Raw genomic sequence first — 18,381 nt, forward strand, 5'->3', positions numbered from 1 at the left:
TCAGAATGTCATAAAGTTATGTTAATTCAAAGTATTGTCCATCGCTTTTAATTTTTTTTTAATTTCTACCTGAATGGTTGAAACCCTGATTAGTAAATATTAATATTATAATACAACAAATATATAAGGGTACAACTTTTTTGCGAAATTCGAGGCTTTATTGTAAAAAACTGGTTATACATTTATAATTCAAAGTATTGCCCATCGTTGGTCACTACTTCATCCCATCTTTCGGGCAGCGTACGAATCCCGCGTTGAAAAAATTTGTCATCTTTTGAAGCGATCCACGAATCAATCCAATTTTTTACTTCTTCATAAGACAAGAAAAGCTGGTCAGCCAGGCCGTGAGCCACTCTTCGATGCATTTGATACTCCGAGTGAGCAACGTCTGGAGAATACGGCTAGTGGGGTAGAACTTTCCATTTCAACGTTTCCAAGTATGTCTTGACCACTTTCGCAATATGGAGTCGAGCATTTTCATGCTGTGAAATCACTTTATAATGCCTCTCCTTGTATTGTCTTTCAATGCTCGCCACGAACGCATTGATTGCGTTTCATAACGATAACCTGTGATTTTTTCAGTCGGTTTTAGCAACTCATAATAAACTTCATCGAGCTGGTCCCATCAAATACTGTGCATGACCTTGGAACCGTGCATATTAGGTTTGGCCATCGACGTGGAAGCACGACCGGGATATCTCCATGATTTTCTGCTCTTAGGATTATCGTAATGGACCCATTTTTAGTCTTCAGTCACAATACTATGCAGAAATCTCATCCGTCTTTGTCTTGCAAGGAGCTGTTCACAAGCAAACAAACACCGTTCAACATATCTCGGCACTGTACGGTATCCAATTTCCTTGTTTCTGAATCATTCCCATAACTTTCAGGCGTTTTGAAATGGCTTGTTGCGTCACTCCCAATGATCCTGCCAATTCTTGTTGCGTTTGATACTAGTCTTGATCATGTAATGCCTTCAATTGTGCATCTTCGGAAACCTTTTCTTTTCCACCGCCATGCTGGCCTTCGACGTCAAAGTCACCGTTCTTGAAGCGTTGAAACCACTCTCGGCAAGTTCTTTCACTAATAGCGGCCTCACCATGGATATTTGAGAGCCTTCGATGAGCCTCAGCCGCAGATTTCTTCCTATTAAAACAGCAAATTAAAATCTCCCGCAAATGACGCAGCTCATAAGCTGACATGTTCAACCAAGAATAACTTCATGATACAGACACAAATCGACTAATATTTCGATAGCGTTATGTTAACCTTAGCTTATTGTATGACATCGAAGATCTATTTATTTTGACAACCACTTACCACTACAGCCATCTATTGCAAAACGGCGGAAGCAAAGTTGTACCCCTCAATTCGCTACGTATATCTCGTACATATTTTGTCATTAACGCACAAAGAACTCTACTTCCAGCCATTTAACGAATACTGAACGACAATACTAAAATATGTCTAGACGCACCAATTTTAGTTACTTGATTTAGCTACTTAAGACGTGTGAATTCGCCTCAATGCGAACCAGCCTTTAGTGAAACACGCAGAAACATTCAAGCCAGCGCCAGTTCATTTTTGAATTTTTCATAGCTTCCACTCACCTCATCGATAGACAAATCGATATAGTTACACCCCTGACAAAGTAACCCATCATGGTCATCCGAAGCATTCCATCAAAACTGTCCGTGGCGCATCGCTGCGAAGGGGCTCATATCCATAGAGATTAACTCATTTTATTCGGGGGCTCCCCGGCTGAAACTGAGATAATCCCGTTTGAAATATATCCCCCTAGGAATGGTCCTGTATTAAACACCGGCAAATGTCGATACAGATCCCCCGACAACGATGATGGATTGCCTTCAGTTATGCTCAAACCGTCCGAATATTATAATCTGAAACAAAGCGTCGTATACTAACTGACAAAGAAACTGCAACACCCTGAAGGAGTTGTTTAAATTTTAATTTTTTTTTGTTGGTGAAACATAGATATTATAGTAAGGAGTAAATGTTTGAATTTGAAGGAAAAACTCGTGAAGGTGAAGTAGATGTTTAGTTGCTGTTAAAATGCCTAGAGCACGTGTCCGCAGAATTTATCGCCAGCTGAGTGAATTTGAAAGAGGTCGAATCATTGGTCTACGGAATGCGGGGTTGTCATTTCGAAAAATCGCTAACCGTATCTACGAACACGAATCCAACTACTGGTATGAGATTTTGCCAAGCGTGGTTTGATAATGCCTCAATCGAAGAAGAGTAGGCACCTAACATCAAAGGACCACAAGTGAAGTTCAAGATCGACGTATAAGACTTATAGCCATTAGAGACCGATTTGCGACAACTCGATCTTTGGCTGATGAGTGGTTAGGAGAACAAGGCCATGCTGAAACTGTCCGAACAGTTTAACGCCGGATAAGGTCTTTTGGACTGCAGCATTATCAATCCCATCTTGTTGTACCTCTGACGGCTGAGCATCGCCGGAAACGATTACAGTGGTGAAGAGAACGTCAACATTGGAATATGGAATGGCATCAGGTCGTCTTTTCTGATGATCCTCGATTCGCCTTGGGTGCACATGATGGTCGAAGAAGGGCAAGACCACGTCGGAGATAAAGACGTGAACCTCAGTATGAGATGCTATTGCACATGCAAATAGGTTACCTTCTTCAAAAAAAAATTGTAAAACCTTCATTTTATTCTTCAAATTTCAATCATTTACCCCTTGCGATAATATCTATGTTTCACAGAAAAATCGAAGAAATAATATATTGGGTATTTAGTCACTTAAAGATCCTAATAGAGCTCTTTATTAAATTTGGCCTAGCTTTCGACCATCCACATGGCTGTCTTCAGGGCAAATTAATCTAAACCTAATTGGAAAAATCAGGCGTAACAATGAGAGTCATCTATATAAATGTGGGCTTGGTTAATCGATCGTCTAGAGGTATAATTCGATTACCTGCCTTTCGTCTTCTTCTCTGTGACTTTGTCGGATTTGTAATTATTGAACTCTTTTGAATTATTTACATCTATTTACAAAGCCACACTTATACATTACAAACTCAGTATTGAGAAGATCTTAATTACGTCTTAATTACAAGTTTCTCACTACGGTATTGAATTTCGTCTCTAATTAGAGTGTTAATTACTCGAAACGTCTTTGCATATCACGTCTTCGTCTATAATTCGAGTTTCGGTCGTCTCGTCTTTAACTCGTTCGCGACTCGTCTTAATCTAGTCCGCGAACCGTCTTTACATCGTACGTCTCAAGTTGACCGACCGAACTTGCTCTTCGCTCGTCTTAGACTTAACTTGAACCATCTCCCGACTCTGACTTACTGACCTTCCCTGAATATCGACTTCTCTTTTTCCGGCTTGACCACACTCTTAGCAACCGATATCGGGGAAAGTACCACCCCTCTAGTCCAATAAGAGTTTTGCCGTACCGCCCACAAAGCTCTTCGCGGATTCCTGGAAATCGAATACTCTCGAAGGACTAGAACATGATACACAGATGTGACACATCTGGTACAACCGTCTTGTTTTTCTAACCCCAGTAAATCCCCTAAGATTTACAATCGAGTAATCAACCCGATATGTCTTCGTTATCTCGAAGAATTAACACTTATTTTCTAAGTTATATACAAAAGCAATTCGTTCCTTGTAAATTCATTGAAACTGTCATGCCCTCGACACTTGAAGAAACTAATAGGTCTCCAAGCATTCTGTTGATCATCTCAATTATTTACAGGGAACAATAACTGGATCCTACATAAATAAAACTTCCAGGTCATAAAATTAAAAACTAAAAAACGGTATAATCCACAGTTCAATTATCTTCAAAGTATTTTTCACATTAAGGTTCAGATTAATTTGCCCTAAAGGTTGCCATGTGAATGGTCGAAATATAGTCCAAATATAATAAAGAGCTCAAATAAGATCTTTAAGTGACTATATACCCAATATATTATTCCTTTGATCTTGTTACAAAGGCGATAATTATTTTTTTACAATTTACCAGGAAAAATTTACACAGCTCCTTCTGGAGTTACAGTTTTTCTGTCAGTTAGTATATTATAATCTGAAACAAAGCGTCATACTTACAGCTACGGGTCCGCATAACTTGGCACGTTGTTGCAGCTCCGGCCTATCTATTCCTGCAATTAGCAGTTTGCTATTGAAATTCCGAGGATTTGCACCAGAGCCAGGAGTCGTGCCTTGAATAGATAGGGGCGTTTAGGGGTTGAATGCAGCTTTCAGCATCAGATCCTCGCCATGGGCAATTGGGTGGGGGATTGAATAAGGTTTTGGGTGAATGAAAAAATTTGAATATGTTCCACCTGGGAATTAAATAATTAATTGAGTAACTGGAGTTGTGAGGAGAATATTAATTTATATGTTCAATGTTTGAAGTTCAAATTATAGCTTTAGGACCATTGAAATCAGGCGACCAATTTGAATATTTTGAGTTGAATCAGTCAAAATCTCGAAAACGAATGAAAGATTGACGGTTTTGAGATGGAAGTTAACTTTTGATAAATACTCTTCCATTTTTGTCACCTTTGTGGGGGCAGAATTCAAATTTGGTATTTCAAATGGGAATCCTGTTTTTATTGCAGAATCGTATTCCACCGCAAAAAATACGAACGAAATTTGAACGCACAAATTTTCACGTTTCGTTACAGATAACTTTGCAATTGGATTCAAATTTTCAGTCTAAGACCTTCAGTCTACGTACCTGTTACAAAAATCATTCACGTGAAATTTTGCTGAACTGTTTCTTTTCAGTACATGTATCGTCATTGAACATTTGAAAATGGCGAAATTATTTATTTTCTTCTTTGCTTCCGCCGTTTTTTTTCCGAACTTCGAGGCTTTATTGTGAAAAACTGGTCATACATTTATGATTCGAAGTATTGATTGCTGGCCACTACTTTTTCCATCTTTCGAGCAGCGTACGAATCACGCGTTGAAAAAACTGCTCCTCGCTTGAAGCGATCCACGAATCGATCCAAAATTTTACTTCTTCATAATACCGGAAGTGCTGGCCAGCCAGACCATGTGCCATTGATCGAAACAAATCATAGTCTGAAAATGCGGCGGGTGGGGTAGAACCCATTTCAACGTTTCCAGATATGTCTTGACCACTTTTGTAACACGGGGTCGAGCATTGTCATGCTGTGAAATCACTTTATCATGTCTCCCGTTATATTGTGGCCATTTGTCTTTCAATGCTCGGCTCGAATCGATCAATTACGTTCGAACACGATCGCCTGTGATTGTTTCAGTCGGTTTCAACCACTCATAATTCAGTTCGCCGAGCTGGTCCCACAAAATACTGAGCATGACCTTAAAACCGTCGACGAGGAAGCATGATGGATTATCGTAATGAATCCTTTTTTCGTCTCCAGTCACAATGCGATGGAGAAATCCCTTGCGTCTTTGCTTTCTAAGCAGCTGTTCACAAGCAAACAAACGCCGTTCAACATCTCTCGACTTCAACTCATACAGCACCCAATTTCCTTATTTCTGAATAATTCTCATGATTCAGGCGTTTCAAAATGGCTCGTTGCGGCACTTTCAATGATCCTGCCAATTCTTGTTACGTTTGACATGAGTCTTGATCAAGTAATGCCTCCAATTATTCATCTTCGAAAACTTTTTATCTCCCACTTCCATGCTGGCCTTCGAAATCAAAATCATCGTTCTTGAAAGGTTGAAACCATTCTCGGCACGTTCTTTCACTAATAGCGGCCTCACCATAGGCATTTGAGAACATTCGATGAGCCTAAGCCATAGATTTCTTCATACTAAAGCAGTAAATTGAAACCCCCTCAAATGACGATAATTTGGCTTGTAAGCTCACATGTTTAAACGAGAATAACTACATGATGCAGACACAAATCGACTAATATCTCGATGGCGTTATGTTCACAAATACCTCATTGATTGACATCTACGATCTATTTATTTCGATTACCACTTACCGCTACAGTACCTTTTGCAAAACGGTGGAAACAAAGTTGTACACATATTTTCATTTGAAAGAAGATTAATCTATTAGGTTAGATCTATTAGGAATCTCCGTCAAGTCGTCTGTCTCAATGCGCAGAACGCTATTTTCAAGAAATAATTGGACAATTTACGACTAAAATTGCATGTGAATGATTATGGGACGAATACATCAAGGTCATTTAGATAGAAAATTTTTATTCGATTACAGAGCTATCTGTGACGAATCGTGAACTTTTGTACTGTTTATCGTAGAATACGAATCTGCAAAAAAACAGGGATTCCTATTTGAAATTCCAGATTTGAATGCTTCAAACATGACATTCATTTAAGAAAAACGAAAAACAAACTCATTTCCCAAAACAATCGATTCGATGTTGTCACCTATATTGTCTCTGACATCAAATCCTACTCTTGGATATTAGATTTCTCTAAATTTGCGAATCTTTTCATTTGATTCATGGAAAGATATCAAAAGCTATTCTCTGAGAAAATTGGAAATGCAATCTCTGTATGATTCCTCTCATCGGAAACATCGAATCAACAAAGATAAAGTTAATCCCTCTAGTCTGGAACAAAGTAATAAGTTTCCTAAATACATATACGTCTAGTCGTATAACTTTTACGATGTTGTAAGATCGAGGACCAAGTTAGTATTAGGACCATAACTCCATGATATAAATATCATCACAAGACAGCGGTGGTTGTTCATGAGTACCAACTTTGTTGCCTTCTTTTGTTCATCATAATTCAGTTCAGCCAACATTCGTATTATTTCTTATGAACGGCAAGTCGCTACCTACAGGGATATAAAAATATATCAAAAAATAAACGGAGGATAGATGAAATAAGACGTTATCACCGACTTACTACGGATGCTGCCAATAAATCTCAGTAAAGAAGTGTTTCGAGGAATTTTGGGAATCTTCTTGGAGTTTGGCAAAATAATTCGGTTATAAATCATCGAAATCACCCCTTGTAAAAGGTTATTCGACAGTGTAGTGTGTACGAAATATTAACTATTAATTGACAATCTCAAAGATTAAACTTCTAATGCTTTACATTGATGAAATACAGGATGGTCTATCTCAGGGAAGCCACCCCGTATATTTCTTATTCCATAGTGATTGGAAAAATTTCCTGAAACACGTCGGATGATTTTGTTTTGGGAACATCTTTTAAGGTAGGTATATTTGAGGCTTGCCCCTAAGCAACCCCTAAAAGGGGCCCTTTAACTCCTCAAAATTGAATATGGAAGAGGGTTTGAGCGATACTTCAATTGAAAGGTCTCGGAAACCTCTTATCAACAGTGTATGAAAAACTTAATTTTGATGAACAGTTTTCGCTAAAAATCAATTGAAAATTTTGGTTTATTATACAATGTACAAGCCCATTTTTACTAAGCCTTTCTACAAAAAACCTTAACAAAAATCACATTCTCAAGAAAATTGAATTGTTTCATCATGCTTTTATTCAGAAAATATTTAATCTGCGTTTTTAAAACAACTGTTTCTGTTCGAATTGTTCTTCATCGACTTCCATACAATAATACAATCTTGATTGGAAACCGTCTCTTACATGGTTCATCATAATTGGAGTTATTTGACGACACTGATTTACAATTTACAGGCTGAGTTACAAAATTCTTGGATGTCCCCACAAGAAGCAGTCAGATGGTTTTTGGCGAAAACGGTTCATCACCGTTCTAAAAAAGGCTTCCAAGACCTTTGAATTGAAGTATCACTCAACCCGAGACTCAACCCCTTTTCTCTATTCAATTTTAAGGGGTTGGAGCGCCCCCTCTTAAGGGGTTGACCGTTCACGCCTCAAATATACATCAAAAGATGACCCCCAAACAGAATTATTCGACGTGTTCCGGGAAATTTTCCCAATCACTATAGGATAAGAAATATATGGGGTGGCTCGTCTGAGATGGAACACCCTGTATATTATAGTATGTTTCTTCAACAGTGTTACTGAAAGTAATTGAGTTTTGGTGTTAAATATGTCAATTTATTTCATAACGAAAATGTGTTGCTAGTTAAGTAAGTTCAAACACATAAGGTGAGTTATGACATGAAAAAAAACTTATGGGATGAATTCAATCACAAGTTGGAATTTTTATATCAGAATATTCCACAGACAGAATAAAATTAAAAAAACTGTACTTCGGCAGAATTATTTATATTTGACGTTGCACTACTACATACACAAATCTGAAAGCGTCGAACTTGACAGATCAATCAGTCAGATTTGGATTAAGGATAATTTGAACTTGAGTACAGCTCGTGATTGATTCAATTAACAAGAGCGTCAAATATTCAATTCAAGTATAAAATGACATCACGCGTAGTGAGATTTTGGCAGGTACCAAAACGTACTCATTATTGATTGATACGTTAACAAATTTGGTGATATTTCCTTGCTCGCTTTTATCTATTATAAAACTTCAATTGGCGATAGCCGATATTTCCAATGTGTCATTCTCATTTCTACTCATCTACTTCTCAAAAATATATAATAAATAACTCGAATAATATAACAATACCTATGCAATACTGTAAATTTCATAATCTGGAAACGACACTGGAGTAGTTTTTTATAATACAAGTGCAGAAGGCTTCTTCCGCGAGTTAAAAAGTCAAGAAGGATCCACGAAGTGGGTAGTTTTTGAATGAACGAGTGCAGAATGAGCCTTTTGTACGAGTATTACATTATTTTTTCTACTTCACTGATTTTTTTTTATTGAAATCAATGGAATATTTGCTTGAATATCTTTTAGTGATTTTTGTAATGAGAAATGTGGGTTGGTAGAACAGTTATATAATGCCCACTATCGGGAATTTAAGCATGATTCCTGAATAAATACCTCCCTCGCTTCATTTTCACAACGCTTTCCTGATTTTTCAAGTCGTCACAAAGAAGCTAACCTGTCCACCGCATGGTGACCACTGAAAGCAACATAAAGGTGTAGGATTTCACGTATACCTACTTATGCGTTTCGTCCCTGGCACACACACCGGACTCATCAGTGTGACTTTGGTATAATTGTGTGTGCCGTGTCACAGACGCTTGGGGAATTTATTATTATCGGGAGCCGCCGGGACTCGAACCCGGGACCTTGTTGCATCTCGGTGAGTGAGAACACAGTCTTAGCCTCTAGGCCACTGAGTGCTGTGTTTTATTATTGTTGCTATGTGGGCTTTATGAGAAGCCGCCACAAAGGCATCCAATCATCTACTTGGTCTGTTGGTTTAATGTTTTTTCAAAAAAAGAGTTAAAATTCTGCTCACCCTGATTGAAAGAACCCAAAATCAAAATGCATCTGATTGTATATGCATTTTCCTATCAGAGCAGTTATTCTTAAAATTTTCGTCATTAAAAGCTCGGTGGAATAACAGAACGTTATAGCCAAGAAACGACTTGGGATTCCGTTCAAAGGAAATAAGACAAGACTACAAATCATTCTAGTTCTAATTTGATAATCCCCTAAAACTACCTCCCATGTCTGCTGATTCAGCTTAAATCCAAGGGATTTAAAATCGGAGAAAAATAAAACGTAAAGTGTGCTTTCTTAATGACCGGGATATTGTTCCTAAACTCGAACGAATCCGTGCCTGGAATTAAGACAGGTCGTTAAACATTGAAATTGCAGTTTTTACAGTTGCTGCGGACGCCGCTGTTTCAATGAACGCGGCTAGGTAAGAGACGTTAATGAAAACTAACGTGATACTTAAGACACTTTTTTGTGCTGTTCCCGAGATTTTTTAATTAATCACATTCCTTCGAATGAACATTCTGGTCGCTTTCCTCCACGTTAGTTCAGGATTTTTTTTCGGTGGTAAAAACAGCGAGACGAGAAAATGAACCATTTGGCGAATGATAACGAATGGAAAGGAGTTTAACCGAAGATAAACTATCCCTCGAAAAGTATGAGTAAATTTTTTTCACAATCCAGCTTTCTGCTGTTAATACGGTAGATCTTGTTTACTGGTAGTCAAGGGCGTGGAAATGGAGGGGTACTGAGGGTAATTAACCCACCAAGATTTGCAAGATTCTAAGACGAAGAACGAAAATTCTTCCATAAAATGAAACAATAATCATTTTATTTATTTTTTTTTGAAACGACACGCCCGTGAAAGATCGGACCCAATTACGGTTTATGAGTTTAATATCGCTTTAAAGATGAGTACTTTTATTGCACTACAAGCGAGTCTATGTCCGAGTTTTATGATTTTTCTTTATATATCCGCTTTATCGGCGTCGCCTCTTATTTGTCATTTGTGATTTCTGCATTAATCATCGGTATACAGATACCCGTTGTTTTGGTTTTTTGTATTATTCTCTTCACAAAATTTCAATACTGTAGTTAGAGTGTTATTAAATTTATTGCCCAACACCCTACTGTATGAAAAAACTAAGATAGAACCAATAATGAGTAGATTAAGAACATTAGGGAAAAAATTTGTAAACAACCCCCACAACCTACAAATCCTACAATGCAACACGATACTAGAAAATGATAGCAGACGAAAGTACCCAACTAAACCACTAATGGATGTAATAAAGGACCTCTCAGAAACACTGTAGCTGTTAACACATTGAAATACCTTTTTTGTGTAGACGCATACATTTCTTCTTTTTTTTTTTTTGTCAAACAGAATATCTTAGTTATTTTACCATCCGTAATATTGTACAAAATGTAATTCACACGGGCAGAAAGACGCAAGTCGTTAGCCATTTGCTAAGCAATAAATATACTTTCTCTCTCTCAATTTATTGTGTTTTATTCAAATTGCAATTTATTTGTGCAGATATCAGTTTTGAATTGATTATATCTGAACGGTGTTTCTAAATTGGAGGTACAAAGGAAAATGACAGATTTCTCGGAACATTTGAAGAAAAAACGGCCGCAAACGTTTTGTTTTTGAGATTCCGGTGTTAGTGTTCAAGTTTTTTCTCATAGCTCCTTCCCGTCACAAGATATTTAACTTTATTTGGCATTGATATTCCAATTTAAAGTTTTGATCATGTGATTTGTTAACTTTGTATGCAAATCTACAGGGTGATATTTTTTCTGGAAGGATAAGCGCTTTTTCATTCCAGAACTATCTTTGGTGAAACACTAATACTTTAAAAAAATTAAAAAAAAACTCTGGTCTAGTACTACACTTTTTGATTTGTTTTGTCATATCTGCTATCGATTTCGGGAAAAAATTCAAATACCTCTGTAGTAATCCTCAGTAAAATCCAAATTATTATATACATCCAGTTAGTAATTAATGAAATGATTATAATTATTATTATTTAAATTAATGCGATAAATAAGTTTCAACAAATAATTATTATTATATTAACCATTGAGCGGATACGCTACTCACGTACGACGTTACAATAATAATATATGTACATATATTTATTCTTTAGACCATAATTACATCATATACTCAATATCAATTATATATACAACAGTAACAACTATAGGTATAGGATATGTCAAATACAAAAAATAACCTAAATTAAGCTAATTTACCTTCCGCATATATTCATCAACACTATAAATACATTTAGACAACAACAATTCAGAGAGTGAGGTCTTGAATATTTTCTCATCCTTCAAATTTTTCAGTGAAGCTGGCAAAGCTTTGAACAATTTGACCCCCATGTATTTGGGACTTTTTAAAAAAAAAATACGCGATCACATAGCACGATGAAGTATACAGTTTATCGATACAGGAGAGAAAGGAACTCAAGCGGGAAAACTACCACGTGCCTGCTCAGTGAAAAAACGAAATTAGATATATGTATTCCTACAAATCACCATAAGATTTCCACATAATTTCTTAAAACAATAATCTTCATTCTAATATTTCAATATTTTCAATTTGTGGATGAAAGAAAATATATAATTTCGTTTTTCGCAAGAGAATTGATGATATGGTATTCTGGTAATGTATTTCTTTTCGGTGAAAGTTGGAATTATTGTAATATCCCGAACTTCCACTGAACATTCAATCGTTCTGGCAACACTGCATTTCATTTTTGCCCCTTCCCTCTGGGCAAATATTGACAGATCACTAGAATGTAACGTGTGGGTGTTCCCTCTCAAGAGTACCTACGATACATAATACGTGGGAGGTATAGATATATGTAGATAGAGTCAAATAATTAGATGGTTAATGAGAACACGGAATATAATTATGTTCATTCTCGAAATATTCCTGTAACTTTTTTCTGTTGAAAATTCTTCATTAATTCGTTAATTCAATTTTCTGCAAACTGGTAATTCATGAGATATCGCAATAATTTTTTTTTTAAGGCAGACCCCGTATATTTCTACCTATTTTGTTAGAGCTGAAATTACTATTCCGAAAATATAGCATTCTTGATATTTTTCTGACCTAACGTACATTATATTATTATATCTTTTAATCTTCCCTAAAAGTAAAAGTCCATGGACGTTAGGTCAGACGACCTAGCCGGCCACCTGTTGAAACATCGAACATGAATCAAGAATAATATCAAATATGCTATATTTTTGGAAAGGTAATTTCCAGCTCTATCGAAATATGTAAAAATATATGGAGTATCCCATTTAACAAAAAATTCATAACGATATCTCCTGAATTATCAGTTTGCGGAAAAGTCGTTATTGAATTCTACGTAAAAAGTTGCTAAAAACGGATTTACAGAAATAAAAAATTTCAACAGAAAAAAAAATTTTCACAAATATTTCGAAAATGAGTATATTCGAAATACATCCTCTAACTATGTAACGGGGATAGCTATGAAATTGCGTTTTCCGCCATTGAGTTTCTCATGGAAATTGGACGTCAGACACCGACTATCTGGTATGGAAATAGAACTTTCCATTCGAAAGTGTCCAATTTGGCCCGTCCTGTACATAGCGTGAATAAACTATATTTGATACCCGGAGGTCTTTATATTTCCCCTAGGCAGCAAAAAATTCCTACAATATTATATTCAAACAACAAGCCACGAGCCGTCACTGGTTCAGTATCCCGCAAGAACTTCCTTGAAAAACGCAGATTCCAGGAATCGAACGTGTTAAATTCCGTTACCCTGATCCAACAGACCATGCAAATTTCCACAATGTGAAAATTCACTGGACCTTGAATTTTCCACCGTAGCGGTTGCAGGGTGGTAAACAGACGATGATAAATAGTCGTATAGTTTCATTCCATCTAGGAACTAGCTTTCCGTAATTCATTCGAAAGCAACGAATTTTGTCACACAGATTAGATTCTGCACTAGGATCGTCATTCTTTGTAGAGATAATTTATAGTTTACGAGTATATTATGAAAACAATAGCTGTAACAATTTTCATCGAACTTGTTTATGGATTTTCAAATTCGTTGATGCTGAATGGATAAAACATATTTCAGCAAAACAATAGAATGAAGGTAATTCGTTACTCATGGAGAAGACGTTTTTGTGTTTTTGTTTGAATCCCATAGTTTTGGGTTATTTGCTTGTGAAAAAATCGTCGCTCAGTTAAAATTTAATAAATCTTATTTTTGATCATTTTCAACACCAGGCTTCGATCTAGATACATGGTGGACAACATAAAGCTGTCAGTCTAGTCGTATTTTTCAATAAGAATGCGTTTTTCGGAAAAAGCCGAAAAAATTTAATCTCATTTGAAAAACGACATTAATTTATTTCGGAAAATCATTCTCACAATCATAAATACAAATTTTTGAATGAATTAAAAAACAAGTCGAAAAAAAACCTCATGCAACTCAACAAATCTATTTCTCAAGTGAAAAATCTCTGAGACAACAATTCAGTTTTGAAAATTTTGAAACTTGATGCTTCTCAGAAAATAAAGCTCAATAGACAGAAAGTTTGAATAATATACATTCATCAAATATGGAATGCAAACAGCTATATTCAATACTCGAAGAGAGTAAACGGTGGATTTCAATTTACCAATGACGTTCTCCACACTAGGGAATTTTTCTGCAGACGCTGTAAGACAGATATTTTGGAATTGATGTTTTGCAATAAATGGTTATAGCGCTTAGTGGTATTCGAAATAAATAGATCGTAGATGTCATACAAAAAGCTCAGGTATTTGTATATTTGTAAACATAACGCCATCGAAATATAAATCGATTTGTGTCTGTATCATAAAATTATTCTCGATTAAACATGTCAGCTTACGAGCCAAATTCTCGTCATCTACGGGGGTTTCAATTTTCTGCGGCTAAAGCAGATCGAATGCTCTCAAATACCTACCTATGGTGAGGCCGCTATTAGTGAAAGAACGTGCCGAGAGTGGTTTCATTTCAATGCATCCAGAACGGTGATTTTGCCGTCAAAGACCAGCATAGCGGTAATACAGAGAAGGTTGTAGGATTTCACATATGCCTACTTATGCGTTTCGTCTCTGGCACACACACCGGACTCATCAGTGTGACTTTGGTATATTTGTGTGTGCCGTGTCACAGACGCTCGAGGAATTTATTATTATCGGGCGCCGCCGGGGCTCGAACCCGGCACCTTGTCGCATCTCGGTGAGTAAGTCTACACACTTACCCACTAGGCCACCGAGTGCTGTGTTTATAGTTGCTACGTGGAGCTTCATGAGAAGCCCCCACAAGGTTTTCGAAGATGCCGAATTGGAGGCATTACTTGATCAAGACTAGTGTCAAACAAAACGAGAATTGGCAGGATCATTGGGATTGATGTACAGAGAATATCTACAGAGAATACTTCACGCTTTCAACCAGGAAGCCAAATCATGGAATATGCTCATAAACACAACCAAAACAAAATGTAGGGTAACATCTAAAGAACCCGTAAGATGTAAATTGGAGATTGATGGAAAGATGGTGAAACAGGTGAGAGAGTTCACATACTCAGGAGCAGACATCACTAGCGACGGAGACCTAAAGCATGAAGTAAGAAATCAGACAATGGAAGTGCCGAGGATATCAGGTTGTCTTCAGGATATTGTATGGCGCAATAAAATCTCAACAAAGACAGCAAAGTAAGAATATATAAGACAGTCATTCGACCCATCATTACTTATGCTGCGGAGACAAGACCAGATATGGCAAGGACAACACAGATGATGAGAACGACAGAGATGAGGATAATAAGGAGAATACATGGAAAACCTTCACTGGACAGGGTGAGAAACGAGGAACTAAGGGAACGAAGCGGGATTCAAGACGTGGAAAAGTTTGTGAGGCAGAGGAGAAAATACTGGAATAAGCACATAGAGAGAATGCCGGACAACAGACTGGTGAAAGGAGCAAGGCAGAACAAACCCACAGGGAAGAGAACCCAGGGAAGACCACCGAAACGTTGGAAAGAATGCTGGACGTCTACGTCGGAAAAGACTGACTAATTATTAACAGGCAGAAGCCTACCTATATGAACTACCAGCTCATATAAGAAAGAAAAGAAGAAGATTGGGAGTGAAACAACATTTTTTTTCAAAATGCCTGAAAGTCATGGGAATGATTAAGAAACAAGGAAATAGGGTGCCGTGCGAATTGAAGCCGAGAGATGTTGAACGGCGTTTATTTACTTGTGAACAGCTGCTTATATTGTGGCTTGAGAAGAAAAATTGGTTCATTACGATAATCCCAAACGTAGAAAATAATGAGGATATCCCGTCCATGCTTCCACGTCCGCGGCCAAACCGAATATTCACGGTTCCAAGGTCATGCTCAGTATTTGGTGCGACCAACTCGGCGTAGTGTATATGAGTTGTTAAAATCGACTGAAACAATCATAGGCGATCATTATCGTAAGTAATTGCACAAGTGCATCAAAATTACCGATAATTTTGCATGACAGCGTGTTGTCATAAAACTGCATGAGTTCACCGAAGGTGGAGGGCTCTTTCTCCAAAAATGAAAATGACCGAATGCAGTTTTTCAAAGAAAACACGCTGGAATGCGAAATTATCCGGTAATTTTGATGCACGAGTGTAATTCGGGGGAATATTTCCCGAATAAACTGTTACATTACCTGTCAAACTGATTTAGAATGGAATTGCCATAGATTCGAACTGTGTAAGATGCATAGAAACTAAGCATCTATGAACAGAACAATTATCGCAGTGCAGTTTCGCTTTCTACAATGCAATTATCGCTGTAATTTTCGATAATTGTTCTCCAGATACATAGAATTTTTGACAGGAGGGAAATATTCGAATGCAATTAATGCGCTTGAGCCGACTATTGAAAGACAACGAAGTGTGATGAAGTAATTTTACAGCATGGCAATCATCGACCCCATGTTGCGAAAGCTTGGAAACGTTGAAACGTATTCTCCAGACGTTGCTTCCTCGGACTATCTTTTGTTTCGATTAATGACACACGGCCTGGCTGACCAGCACTTCCGGTCTTATAAAATAAAAGAGAGAAATAAAAAATTGGATCGATTCGTGGATCGCTTCAAAAGATGACCATTTTTTTCAAAGTGGGATTCGTACGCTGTCCAAAAGATGATAGAAAGTAGTGGCCAGCGATGGACAATATTTTGAATCATAAATGTATAACCGGTTTTTTACAATTAAGCCTCAAATTTCGAAAAAAAAAATTGAAAAAGCAAACTTGTACGCCTAATAACGTCTACCTGAAAGATCCAGAAACTGAATCCAGATTACCCACCACAATCCAGTTGTTGGAATAACATTTCCCGAACATATCGCGCATACAAACAACCACGTACTGCATATTAGTTCCCAACAACTCCCCGGACGAATTTTTCACGTCCAATACTCCGCATTTTCCGTCATTCCGTTTATTTTACCCCCTCGACGACTTTCCCGGCCCGGAAAACGGCCCCTCTCGGTTGTTTTATCTAATCTCAACCCAAACATCCCGGCCCCACAGGAAGCGACAATTGGATATTCAAAGTTGGAATTAAATTAGGTTAATGCCTGATTCGTCTTCTCGATTGCAATATGAAAATCAAGTTTGGAAAACTTTAAATTGGAGGGTTTTCCGATTGGCGGAGGCTCCGGGATCCCGTGGAATTTTTTCTCGCTAAATACAATTTGACTCATGAAATATTTATGGAATCGGTGTCTTCGGCAAAAACCTCAGTGGAGTTGCTGAAGTTGCTTCGACGAACTGATTTCTGGATATGGTCCGATGATTTTTGGAGGCGGGAATTTTGACTGATTTGTTCCCGGTCTGAGGTTAATCTTGATTTTTTTTATGGGTCTAATTGGATTTCAATTCTCGGAGTTCTAGAGTTAGGAGAGTTTGTTGCAAATGCATCCAAGCATTGTTTATTTCCTTACAAACTTTTTTAATTTAACGGAGCTCCAGGTTTTTCACCTGGTGTTTCAGTAACAACTTCTGTTCACTCTTCCGCGATACGAAAAAGGATTGTGTTCCTTCTTCTTCTTATTCCATCTCTATTGTAGGCACAAATGCCTGTTTATTCTTCATAACCTGCCTAGTCTTGATTGACGGTGAGTTTATCGATCCATCTCCTTCGTGTTCTTCCTATACTTCTCCTCCCAATAGGTGATTCATCAAGTGCTTCTCTTAAAATTCTTTGTTGGTCCATTCGATCTATGTGCTCATTACACTCTTCCTCTCTACCTAATACCCAATCGGTTATGTTATCCACCTTACATGATCGTTTATGTTATCACTTGTTCTCTGACTAGTATTGTTTTACCACTGATTCTTCGTGAGAACTTCATTTCTCCTTCCTCCAAGACTCTTCTGGTTGTCTCTGTATCTGGCGGGGTATTGGCTGTGTATGTCATGATAGGTCTTACAACACTTTTTTTTATAAATTCGTGCCTCAGTCTCAATATGTAGATATTTATTTTTCCATATTGTGTCATTAAGCAACCAGCCACCTTCAGTGCTTTGTTGGTTTGTTGTCTCACTTCAGACTCAACATCACCGTATCCAGAGAGCTCTATGCCCAGATATTCAAACTTCATCTCCTGCTGTATTATTTGATCATCGACAACAAGTTTGCACCTGATTGTTGTTTTAGATGTCGTCAAGCTTTTGGTTCTTGATGCAGAAATCAACATGTTCAGAAACTTGACTACACAGTTAAAAGTAATCTCTGGAGATAGTCTTCATTTTCCTCAACAAGCACAGCATCATCGGCGTAACATTGAATTGTGATGTTAACATTGCCCATTTTATATCCTTTCAAGTGTTATAATATGACCATAATTATATTAAAATTTGTGTTCCAAAATTCGAAATGTTTCAATTTCTTTTTCTGCTATATCGATCATAATAGGTTCAATAAATGCTAACTGACAATGAATCTATGGGGGTTATTGAAAAGCTGTGGAAAAAGCCACCCAATATGGCATAGTATTTTCTGAATGTATAACATAG

At 37.3% G+C, this 18,381-nt stretch overlaps 1 protein-coding gene across 2 annotated transcripts in view; it reads left to right on the forward strand.

The window, feature by feature from the left end:
• Positions 1-18,381, forward strand: part of LOC123681329 (5-hydroxytryptamine receptor-like) — a 303,761-nt gene that overhangs the window by 278,479 nt on the left and 6,901 nt on the right. The gene's annotated exons all lie outside the window — the stretch shown is intronic.

Source organism: Harmonia axyridis, chromosome 5 (assembly GCF_914767665.1).
Source record: "Harmonia axyridis chromosome 5, icHarAxyr1.1, whole genome shotgun sequence".
In the NCBI taxonomy this organism is placed as follows: Eukaryota; Metazoa; Arthropoda; class Insecta; order Coleoptera; family Coccinellidae; genus Harmonia; species Harmonia axyridis.